At 41.1% G+C, this 11,698-nt stretch overlaps 1 pseudogene; it reads right to left on the bottom strand.

Moving 5' to 3' along the window:
- Positions 1-11,461, bottom strand: part of LOC103193974 — a 23,944-nt pseudogene extending 12,483 nt beyond the window's left edge.
- Between the last annotated feature and the right edge of the window lie 237 nt (positions 11,462-11,698).

Raw genomic sequence — 11,698 nt, forward strand, 5'->3', positions numbered from 1 at the left:
TCACCTATTTTGGTCATGTTGTCAGAAGGGACCATTCCCTGGAGAAGGATGTCATGCTTGGTAGGGTGGAGGGTCAACGAAAGAGGGGGAGGCCTTCAATGAGATGGATTGATACGGTGGCTGCGATGATGGACTCAAGTATAGCAGGGATTGTGGGGCTGGCGCGGGATGGGGCAGTGTTTCGTTCTGCTGTGCATGGTGTCGCTATGAGTTGGAAATGACTCAACGGCACTTAACAAGAACAACAACAACAGGATGGTTATATTGAAAAACACAGACAATAACAGGTGTTGGTATGTGGGGAAATTGAGATCCTCATACATTGCCAGTGAAAATGTAAAATGGTTCAGCCACTGTGGAAAACATTTTGACAGTGCCTAAAAAAATTAGATACAGAGTTACCATATGACCTAGCAATTTCACTCCTAGGTATATACTCAAGAGAACGGAAAACATATGTCTACTCAAAAACTTGTGTGAATGTTCATAGCAGCATTATTCAAAAAGTGGAAATAGTTCAAATGTCCATCATCTATGAATGGAAATAAACAGACAGACCGTATGAAAGAAAATTATTCATAAATAGAAAGGAATGAAGTACCAGTATATGCTACATCTTAGATAAACCTCCAAAACCTGATGCTAAGTGTAAGAAGCCAGTCACAAAGACTACACATTGTGTAAGATCTTTTATGTGAAATATTCAGAAAGGGCAAATCAATAGAGACCCAGTGTAGACTGGTGGGTACCTGGGGCTGGGGCAGTGCGGGGGGTGGGGTGGAATAGGGAGAGACTGCTGAGGCATATGAGGTTTCACTTTGGAGGGAAAAAAAATATAATGTTAAAAAGTAGGTAGTGGTTGCATCCAAAAAACCCAAAACCAAACTCACTGCTCTTGAGTCAATCCCTGACTCATAACGACTCCTCCTTGGGTTTCGGAGGTGGTATCATTATGGAAGTAGATTGCCCAGTCTTCCTTCTGAGGAGTGGCTGGTGGGTTTGAACTGCCAGGCTTCTGGTTAGTAGTCAAATGCCTTAGGCACTACGCTACCAGAGCTCCCGATGGTGGCATAGTCCTATGATTATGCTAAAAAGTACTGAATTGTATACATTAAATGAATGAATTATATGGCATGTTAATTATATCACAATAAAGCTATAAATTATCATTCTTCCAAGCAGTTTAAAAATCTTAACGTCCTTCCTTTACTAATAAATAAATAAATAAATAAACATTTATACTAATATAAAAAACAATACATATGGTTCCAGAATAACATTTACTGGAGAAGACTGACTAGAGTGATTTTTCTAGCATGTAAGATTGAAAACCAGTGGGAACAGGTGGCCCAAATGTAGTCTCATTGACTGCTACCAGCCAGACTGCACAAAAAATGTTTCTGAAGAACAATAAATTAGATGAAAATAGCTTGTTTGCTTTAAAAATAACACAATTACCAGGAAACCATGGGTTTATATTTGGGGGGATCATTTTACATTACCAGCTCTTACTACAAAATGAAATCCCCTTCAACTAAAAATTTTGGCAGATTTTTTTTTCCTTCCTGGAGATTTAAAAATTTTTATTCGCATGCTTTTTAAAAAGAGAGAAACCTTTTTGTAAACTTGATCTGTTTTTCATACTTTCCAGTGGCTGGTTATATCCACAATTTTAAGCAGATGGCCATTGAGGATACTAACAAAAAGAAAACACACTTTAATTTCCTTTATTAAATCGAGGTAGGAAGATAATCTTAGGATGATTAAATTAGAGAACTTAAATAACTCATTCCTTAGAAAAATTATGGCCCAAATTACATAACTGTTTATGTAGTGACAGTAGAAACCAAGGGGTCATAGGAAATGGAAGGAAAAGACATATTTTCTTTAATAAGAAAGCACCAGTGATGCCCTCTAGACACCGCCATCTCCCCTTTTTCACGCTATGAACATTTCCAGATAAGCCAGCAATTGCTGAGAGTCTTGGTGCTTTGTACACGCACAGGAGACGAATACCTTAGTAGGAGATATTCTTCAATGCAGTGCACTTAGCACTTCTGTAACAACTGAAGCAAACGTTATGGTTTACTCGATTTACCGCCAGTCTCAGAAGAACACCATGTGTGTTATGTGACCATTAAAAGTGACCTACCATTCTCTTTCAGAGCAAAGATACCATAACCTCCTCTTCAAGAGGCTTTTCCACTTTATTATGTTTTCTTGCTCAGTTCTGGGAAGTAGCTATTTTCTATCAGGACAAGGAGAATAAGTCTTTTGAACGATCAAATAGGATATTGCCTTTATTTCTTCAAGGTATGAATTACATTTGCTTCATCCCAGGAATATAAACCATCCAGACAATAGCTCTTTCTACACATATGCAGGAATAATGTAGAACCCCCGACCTTTGTCAAATCTGCTCTGGGTTATAGGGCTTTATTGATGAAACTGTGGGCAAAGCTAGTGCCGATATACCTGAGGCCTTAGCTGACCTGTAGACTGTGGATTCATAGACAAAGTAAAGCTGGGGGAGAAGCTGGACAAAGGAAAACACTGTCGAATTTTAGAAAATGACAGTTAGATTTTTAAGACTACCTGTGTATTCAGCGTTTTAAGAGCTGATAACATCTGATAAGTGTTTTGGTTCTCTAGTACTGCTGTAAAAGACATACCACAAATGTACAGCTTTAACAAACAGGGAATTATTCTCTTAGAGTTTTGGAGGCTAGAAGTCTGAGTTCAAAGTGCCAGCTCTAGGGGCGGGGTGAAAGCCCCCCAACCTTGAGCTTCAGCTCTGGCTCTTGCTCCTAGCCCACTGAAGCTGGAGGTTTTCCTCATGCAAGCAGCTGCTGGATGCTGAGGTTGACAAACCCAAGGTTAACAAGTAAAATGGCACAGTCCCAAGATTACCAAACCACATGGCAGGCTACTAGTTCAAGTCCAGAGACTGTCTGAAGATTGGCAAGCAAAATGGCAGGCTGCTGAATGAAGACTTGGCTAAATGCAGGGTCCAACTGTGCCAAAAACCAGAGCCCTTTTTCAAAGCTGCTTCTTATATTCTGGAAGCAGACCATATCCCTAAGGCAACTACTCAGCTGCTCCAGTAGATTCCACCATAGAGCTGATTACCAATCTCATCATGGGCAATAACCACATCCAGATGCCCAGCCATGACCAGGCCCAGCCAAGATGACATGTAACTTTAACTACCACAATAAGGTAAAGAAAAAAGGATGGAACTGGTTATATAATAGTTGAACAATAACTTTTGCTTCTGTTCTGCTTTTAAGTGGACACTTTGGTTAAGTGCATTCTCAGACATTCTGTTGTTGTTGTTGTTATGTACCCTCGAGTCAGACCCAACTCATAGTGACCCTTCCTTGGGTTTCTGGGGGCAGTATCACTGCAGAAGAAGTAGATAGCCCAACCTTCCTTCTGAGGAGTGGCTGGTGGGTTTGAACCACCAGCCTTCTGGTTAGCAGTCAAGTGCCTTAGGCATGACACTACCAGAGCTTCCAGACATTCTAGTGAGACTCAATTGATTTCAAAGAATCTGCTATCCTTTCCTAAGAGAAAGAATACCTGTTACATTGTCTGCTTTTCAGGATTTGTGGTATATTATATTTTCTATAGATGCTGCACCAATATATACCCCACTATGCCCACTTTTCTTATATTGTGACATTGATAAGCCTCCATGAAGCATTAAGGCCTATGTTCCTTCCCCTTGAGCCCAGCCCACTACCAGGTGCTGTCAAGTCAGTTCCAACTCATGGAGACCTCATGTGTGTGTCAGAGTAGAACTATGCTCCATGGGGTTTTCAGTGGCTGATTTTTAAGAAGTAGATCACCAAGTCTTTCTTCTAAGGCAGTTCTTAGTGGACTTGAACCACCAACCTTTCAGTTAGCAGCGGAGAACTCCTGAACCCAGATAGACCTTTGTAATTGCCTTGACTAATAGATAAAAGTAAAGTGATAGCATCTGACTTCTGAGGTCCTAAAAGTCTTCTGCCTGGCTCTCTGTCTCTGAGTCACTTGCCCTTGGAGCCTAATCCTCGTGCTGTAAAGAAGCCTGAGGTAGTAGTCCTAGCTAGTCACCCAGGCATCACATGAGCATTTGCCAAGTGTGTGAGTGAAGGAACTGCTAGATGATTTCAGTCCTTGTCTTCAAGTTATCCAGCTAAGGACTAGACTTTGTAGCTGAGACAAGCCATCCCCACTGTGCCCAGTCTGAAACCCCAAATGACAGAAATCATGAGCAACAATAAAGGATTATGGTTGTTTTCTACCACTCATCCATCAGTTTATCATACTGTGATGTCTTCATGTTGCTATGAGGCTGGAGGCTATACCAGCAGGGTCACTCACAGTGGACAGGTTTCAGCAGAGCTTCCAGATGAAGACAGACTGGGAAGAAGGATAGAGCCATCTACTGGGTGGTTTAAAGCCAGAAAGGGTGTACATTAGGGTTGTATCCTTTCCCCATACTTATTCAATCTGCATGCTCAGCAAATAATCCGAGAAGCTGGATTAAATGAAGAAGAATGTGGCATCAGGATTGGAGGAAGGATCATTAACAATTTGCAATATGCAGATGACACAACCTTGCTTGCTAAAAGTGAAGAGGACTTGAAGCATTTACTGATGAAGATCAAAGACTACAGCCTTCAGTATGGATTATACCTTAACATAAAGAAAACAAAAATCCTCACAACTGTACCGATAAGTAACATCATGATAAACAGATAAAAGATTAAAGTTGTTAAGGATTTTTTTTACTTGGATCCACAATCAATGCCCATGGAAATAGTAGTCAGGAAATCAGACATATTGCACTGGGCAAATCTGCTGCCAGAGACCTCTTTAAAGTGTTAAGAGGCAAAGATATCACTTTGAAAACTGTTGTTGTTTTTTTTACGTGCTGTCAAATCAGACCTAACTCATAGTGACCCCTCCTTGGGTTTCTGAGGCAGTATCACTATAGAAGTAGATTGCCCAACCTTACTTCCGAGGAGTGGCTGGTGCATTAGAACTGACAGCCTTCTGGTTAGCGATCAAGTGCTTTAGGCACTACGCCACCAGAGCCCCTATAATCCAAGCCATGGTATTTTCAATTGCCTCATATGCATGTGAAAGCTGGACACTGAAAAAGAACAGAAGAAGAGTTGATATCTTTGAATTGTGATGGTGGCAAAGAATATTGAAAGTACCATGGACTGCCAGAAGAATGAACAAATCTGTCCTGGAAGAAGTGCAGCCAGAATGCTCCTTGGAAGGGAGAATGGCCAGAGAATGGCTCACCTACTTGGCCATATTATCAGAAAGGACCAGTTGCTGGAGAAGGTTATCATGCTTGGTAGAGGGTCAATGAAGAAGGAGAAGACCCTCAACGAGATGGATTGACACAGTGACTGCCACGATGGGCTCAACCATAGCAAGGCTTGTGGGGATGGCACAGGATCAGGCAGTCTTTCATTCTTTTGCACATAGGGTCGCTGTGAGTTGGAGGTGATTTGGCAGCACCTAACAACAACATTGTTGTTTTAAGGAACTCTGGTGGCACAATGGTTAAGTATTCAGCTGCTAACCAAAAGTTCAGTGGTTAGAACCCACCCAGTGGCTCCACAAGAAAAAGGCCTGGAGATCTGCTCCTGTAAAGATTACAGCCTAAGCAATCCTATGGGGGTAGTTTTACTATGTCCTATAGGTTCACAACGAGTCAGAATCAACTCACTGGCACACAACAATTGCTGTTTTAAGCTGTTTTGTGTTGGGATAATTTGTTATGCAGCAATAGATAACTAATACAAGATCTATGCCTTTTGCTGGTATGAGGAAGCCACTAAACACACACACACACACACAAACCAAAGCAACAAATTGCCAAGGAGAAGATTCAGACTCATAGTGATTCTATAGGACAGAGTAGAACCACCCCATAGGGTTTCTTTACAAGGAAGAATCCTGTTGGCACAGTAGTTAAGAGCTGGGCTGCTAGCCTAAAGTTCAGCAGTCCAAACTCACTAGCCCCTGCTTGAGAGAAAAATGATGTCTGCTTCCACAAAGAATTACAGCCTTGGAAACCCTATGAGGCAGTTCTACTCTGTCCTACAGGGTCGGTATGAGTTGGAATCGACTCAACAGCAATGGGTTTGTTTTTCAGTTTAATCTTTACAGAAGCCAACTACCACATCTTTCTCCCACAGACCGGCTGGTGGGTTCAAACCCTTGACCTTTCGCTTAACCACTTGGGCTCTTCAGGAAGCCACTAAACCAAGCTCATTGCCATAGAGCTGATTCTGACTCATAGTGACACTGCAGGACAGAGTAGAACTGCCCCATAAGGTTTCCAAGGCTGTAAATCTTTACAAAAGCAGACTGCCTCATCCTCCTGAGGAGTGGCTGGTGGTTTCAAAACACCAATTTTTTGGTTAGTAGCCAAGCACTTAACCACTGTGTCTCCAAGGCTTCTACAGAAAGCCACTAACCCGTGCCATTGAGTCAATTCCAGCTCATAGTGACACTATAGGACAGAGTAGAACTGCCCCATAGGGTTTCCAAGGCTGTAAATGTTTATGGAAGCAGACTGCTTCATCTTTCTTCCATAGAGTGGTTGGTGGGTTTGAACCATCGACTTTTTGGTTAGCAGCTGAATGTCTTAAGCACTGCATCACTACAGCTCCTTAGGAAGCCACCAGACATGGGAAATTTAAAAAATATTTTAGGACTCAAGATGATAGTATTTTGATAGAAAATTTATGTTTTATGGCTTGGGTAATTTCACAAAAAATATTCGGTCACTCTGAGCTCGATTCTGTATTCAAGTCAGTCATGTATTTATTTGCAAATATATTTTATTCGGTTATTTATTTAAAACATATCTATTGGGTAATTATTATATTCTAAGCCCTGTGCATAAGAATAAATAAAATATGATTCAAAGACTGCATCTAGTCTAGTCTGCCTGAATTCAGCTCTTGACACTCATACTTACTAGCTATACAATTTGGGCAAGTTACTTAACATCTCTGTGCTCTGGTTTCCTTATTGATAAATGTTGACACTATTAATATTAATATCGTAGAGTTTTATGAGGTTTAAAGGAGTTAATACATATGAAGCATTCATAGCAGGGCCTTGTACATATTCAGCACTATATATGTTTGTATTATTATAATTAGCATCATCAGTAATAATTTATTTCTTAAAATAAGACTCAAAGCAAATATGGTAAAGTGCTAACATTTGTTAAATTCATGTGGTATTATATTATCCTTGATACTTTTTTATATGCGGTAAATATTTCATAATAAACTTAAATTACACACAAAAAGATATGGTTCTCATTCTGGATTAGTTCTCATATTAGAGAGGAAAGTAAGTAAACTACCCTAGAGAATAATTGTGGTGTGTGAGTATGTGTGCACAACAGTGCACACATGCAACGAGGAAAATGTTTTATCTTAACATCTGGCACCAGATTTCCTGTTTTGGAGAGAATAGTGTTTGTTCTGGGAAAAACAACTTGATAAACCACTTGGGGCTGAAGGTGGGACCTTGAGGACTAGGTGCTGGCAGAAGTTCAAGTATCAAAGAGAATTAAGCTCCTCTGCAGGAGAAAATGAAGGAAGGAAAGGGGAGAGAAGAAATAAGAAGAAGGAGGGGAGAAAAAAGGGGAGCCCAGAAATAGTGGGAGGCTGGGCTTTAACGGAGGTGAAACTGTATCTATTAGGAATGCACTCAGCAGCCAAGTTATAGAAAATGGGACAAGGACATAGACAAATAGGAGCTTTTTTCTCCCTCTCTCTTAGAGCAAGTATTCCAGAAGAAGTTGGTTTTGGCATTGATTCAATGACTAGTATTATGGCCCTGGGACCAGTATCGTGGCTACTGGGAATATAACTGATCAAGGGCCATAGCTGATGCATTTAAAGTTCATTACAATGTTTGTGCCAAGGCCATCCCTACCATAGGTGGCTCCCAGCCAATGACTTCATGTAGCAGAGATACCAAGGCAGTTTCATTTCCTAGAGGCCTAGGACTTCACTGACAGCCAACTTTGGTTTGAAGACTCTCTGATGGCTTTGCTGAACTTTCCTTAGATGTCACAGCAGTCTATGATGCTTCCACCCAACCTTTTCTCCTTCTCTTCTTCACTTGGGGTCAGACTGGATCATTACCTGATGGTTCTCCCAGTGTTCTTCAGCTCCCTCCCTATTTTCCCTCACATGGGCATTTGTTCTAATAAAATACTTGCGTGGTAATTCCAGCTTGGCATTTTCTTCCTGAAGGACCTAAATTAACACAATTGGTAGCTCTGAGATTTCTTTGGGCTTTCCCCCTATCATTACAAAAAACCCTGCCAGGGCTCCTGCCATCCCATCCACATTCAAGACTAGAAAAAAGGGTGAAGAGAGAAGAACTGTATGTATTATGTCTGATCCTCTTATCAGGAAAACAAATGCCTTCCCAGGAGCCTCCAAATATGCATCTCTTCACACCCAATGAAGTCAATTAAGCAGTTTTTTTCTGTGACAGCTTAACTGTAACAACACGAGGCACTGGAAAAACAGGTCAATGCATGTACGAGTTAATTCCAAGAGCACTTTACACATGGAGAGGAAATGCCTCCAAAAGAGTGTTGTTCATCATAACCCAACATCTCATCTGTCCTTTATTCGTTATTAAGTGTTAGCAATGTGCAAGCCACTTTGCTAGATTTTGAGCAATTTTCATGAATATTTAGTATTGTTAAAAACAATGAAATATTTTTCAGAGCACTCAGAATCAAAAAGATTTCCCTGACACTGATGACCCTCACAAAATCTTCACTATATCGCTGCTGGCTCAGAGGGCCAACAAGATTTAAAAGAAACCACATATTTCAACAGCTCCTAGAAAAGATCTGTGCATCTAATTTTACAGCTTTTAAACCTTCATTAGAACATTTATCACTCAGCACAAAAGCCCTAGAAAACCATCAAAAAGCCATCTGACCTGTATATGATGTTTCTGAAATGAAGTTCTAAAAAAAGTTAAGATCATAGGAAGTTATAAAAATGTCTCTTTTTTTAAAAAAGGAATTTGTAACTGGTGTGGTTGTTAAAGAGCTCAGCTAGCTGCTAACTCAAAGGTCAGTGGTTCTAACCTGCCACTCGCTCCATGGGAGAAAGGTGTGGCAGTCTGCTTCCTTAAAAATTTATAGCCTCGAAAACCCCATGGGTGTAATTCTCTATCCCACTGGGTCACTATGAGTCAGAATTGACTCAACAGCAGTGGATGCCATGTATCACACCAAAAATGTCAAATAGTGTAGGACTTTAAAACACAGGCTGTTCTTTAGAAAACAACTTTGTGTTCCACAAATATTTATTGAGAAACATCCATGTATCAAGTATCGGACTAAGTATTAGATGAGCCATACAGACAGGGTGTCTACCCTTACAGCACACACTTCCCACTGAAGGTAAGATCATAAACAGGCAAATAAATAAATTACTAAAATAATTAGCATCTGTGGCAAGTACCCAGAAGGAAAGAACCTGGTACTGGGCTGGCTCATATTAAATACATTGATCAGGAAAGGCATTTCCCGGGAAAGAAAAGCAAAGCCAGGGAAAGAATGTGAGAAAAGGGAACTATGCTTGGTGTGTTCTAGAAATGAGAGAAAGCTAGGGTCTGGCTGGGAAGAGGAGAAAACTGGGGTGACAGGATCTGATTTGCTGCATTGCAGAGAGAGGACAATAATGGGCCAGATGGTGATGGCAGCAGTGCAGATGGAAAGAAGTAAATGGACTCAGAATATCATTAGGACTGGAGGATGAGCCAAGGAGATTTGCTGAGGGACTGGAGGAACTAGATGGAACTAGATGGATGGTGACTCCATTTACTCAGGGGGGAAGATGGGAACTTGTGTGTGGGGATGGGGAAGGGTTAAGGAGTTAAGATTATGTTTGGAACATGTTAAGTGACTGTCAAGAATTGTGAAGGGGCTAAGATTTTACCCTACTTGCAAGGTAGCCTACCACAGTTTCTCTGATGCTGACAGAAGACACAAGATGCCTGGGTCAGAGGCAAAGGGTAGTTTATTTCTTGCAGCAGTAACAGTAGCCAGGACATCAGTATTTATGTTGTTTTCCTAAGCCACAATTTCCACAGAAGGAGCTCTGTTGTTATAGTGGTTAAGGCATTTGGCTGCTAACCAAAAAATTGGTGGTTTGAATCCGCTAGCTGCTCCGAGGAAGAAAGATAAGGCAGTCTGCTTCTGTAAAGATTTACAGCCTTGAAAACCCACTGGAGTTGCTATGAGTCAGAAAGGACTCAATAGCAGTGAGTTTGGTTTGGTTTGGAATTTCCACAGGGCATGCGATGAGGGACAGGTGACAACTGCACATTCTGTGAGTTGTGCTAAGAAAGCCAATTGCCATTGAGTCAATGCCAACTCATGCAGCCCCAAGCATGTCAGAGTAGAACTGTGTTCCATAGGGTTTTTCTTTTTTAATGGTTGTAAAAGTGCATATAACACAGCATTAGCCAATTCAACATTTTTCAGGTATACAATTTAGTGATATCATACTTAATCATGTTGTACAACCATCACCCATAATCACAGCCACATTTCTCATCACAAACTCTCACTGCTTCCCAAACAATGACACTCCTTTTCCTCTTCCCCCCTGTCACTGGGAACCACTAATAAACTTTGGTCTCTCTACATTTGCATATTCTTATTTCATATAAATGAGATCATTCAGTATTTTCCCTGTTGTGGTTGACTTATTTCACGGAGCATATGGTTTTTGAGACTCATTCATGTTGTAGCATGGACTCCACAGGTTTTCAATGGCTGATTTTCACAAGTAGATTGCCAGACCTTCTGAGGAGCCTCTAGATTGACTCAAGTCTCCAACCTTTGGGTTAGCAGCTGTGTGTGTCAATGGTTTGAACAACCCAGGGACTCTCTGGGTTGTGTTACAAGTGAGAAACCTGACCTTAAAATCCTGAATCTTTTATAAAGGGCAGTAGTCCTGCATGAATCTTGCCCCAGAGGAGGCATTATCTTTACTACAATGGGCAGTAAACATGCCCGTCCTTTACCATAGTGAGAGACTGCTATAAAAACATCCTTAAAAAAGATAGTATGGAAGAGGGCAGTCAGTATTTCTGCATACAAGATGTACAGGAATAGGGCAGACCCATGGAAAATTGTCTCCCAACAGGGGTGCTGCCTATGAGAATAGCTGAGTGGTGACGTCAGGTGGTAGTGTGTGACAATTTGTGAATTGTAAAATGCTAGCACAAATGTTAAACATCAGTGCCAGGAAAAGACAGTCACTAGAGCACTGAGGACAGCTTCATTCACCCACACCCAGATCAGATTGCAGTGATCTTTGTCATCGTCAGGAAGCCTGAACATTTCAACTTGCCCAGGGTTCATGCTTTCTGACGTGGTTCCACGCATGAAGCTAAAGGTAGTGAAAGTAAGGAGGGGGCACTTCCCTCTGGAGGAAGGTCCTCAGACCTCAACTCTTTGCTCACTTCTCTTTTCCTGCTCTCTCCATAGTTCTAACAACTGCAGCATTTAGGATGAATTCACTAACTAGTTTAGTTGTGAGTGGTAGGGGTCCTAGTGGGAGGTTGGTTGTTTATTTTTCTTTTTTTAAATGAAAAATGCTGCAACTGTATGAAAAAGCATTAA

The sequence above is a fragment of the Orycteropus afer genome, unplaced genomic scaffold (assembly GCF_000298275.1).
Source record: "Orycteropus afer afer isolate SDZICR_OR568_19922 unplaced genomic scaffold, OryAfe1.0 scaffold00003, whole genome shotgun sequence".
NCBI classification, from domain to species: domain Eukaryota; kingdom Metazoa; phylum Chordata; class Mammalia; order Tubulidentata; family Orycteropodidae; genus Orycteropus; species Orycteropus afer.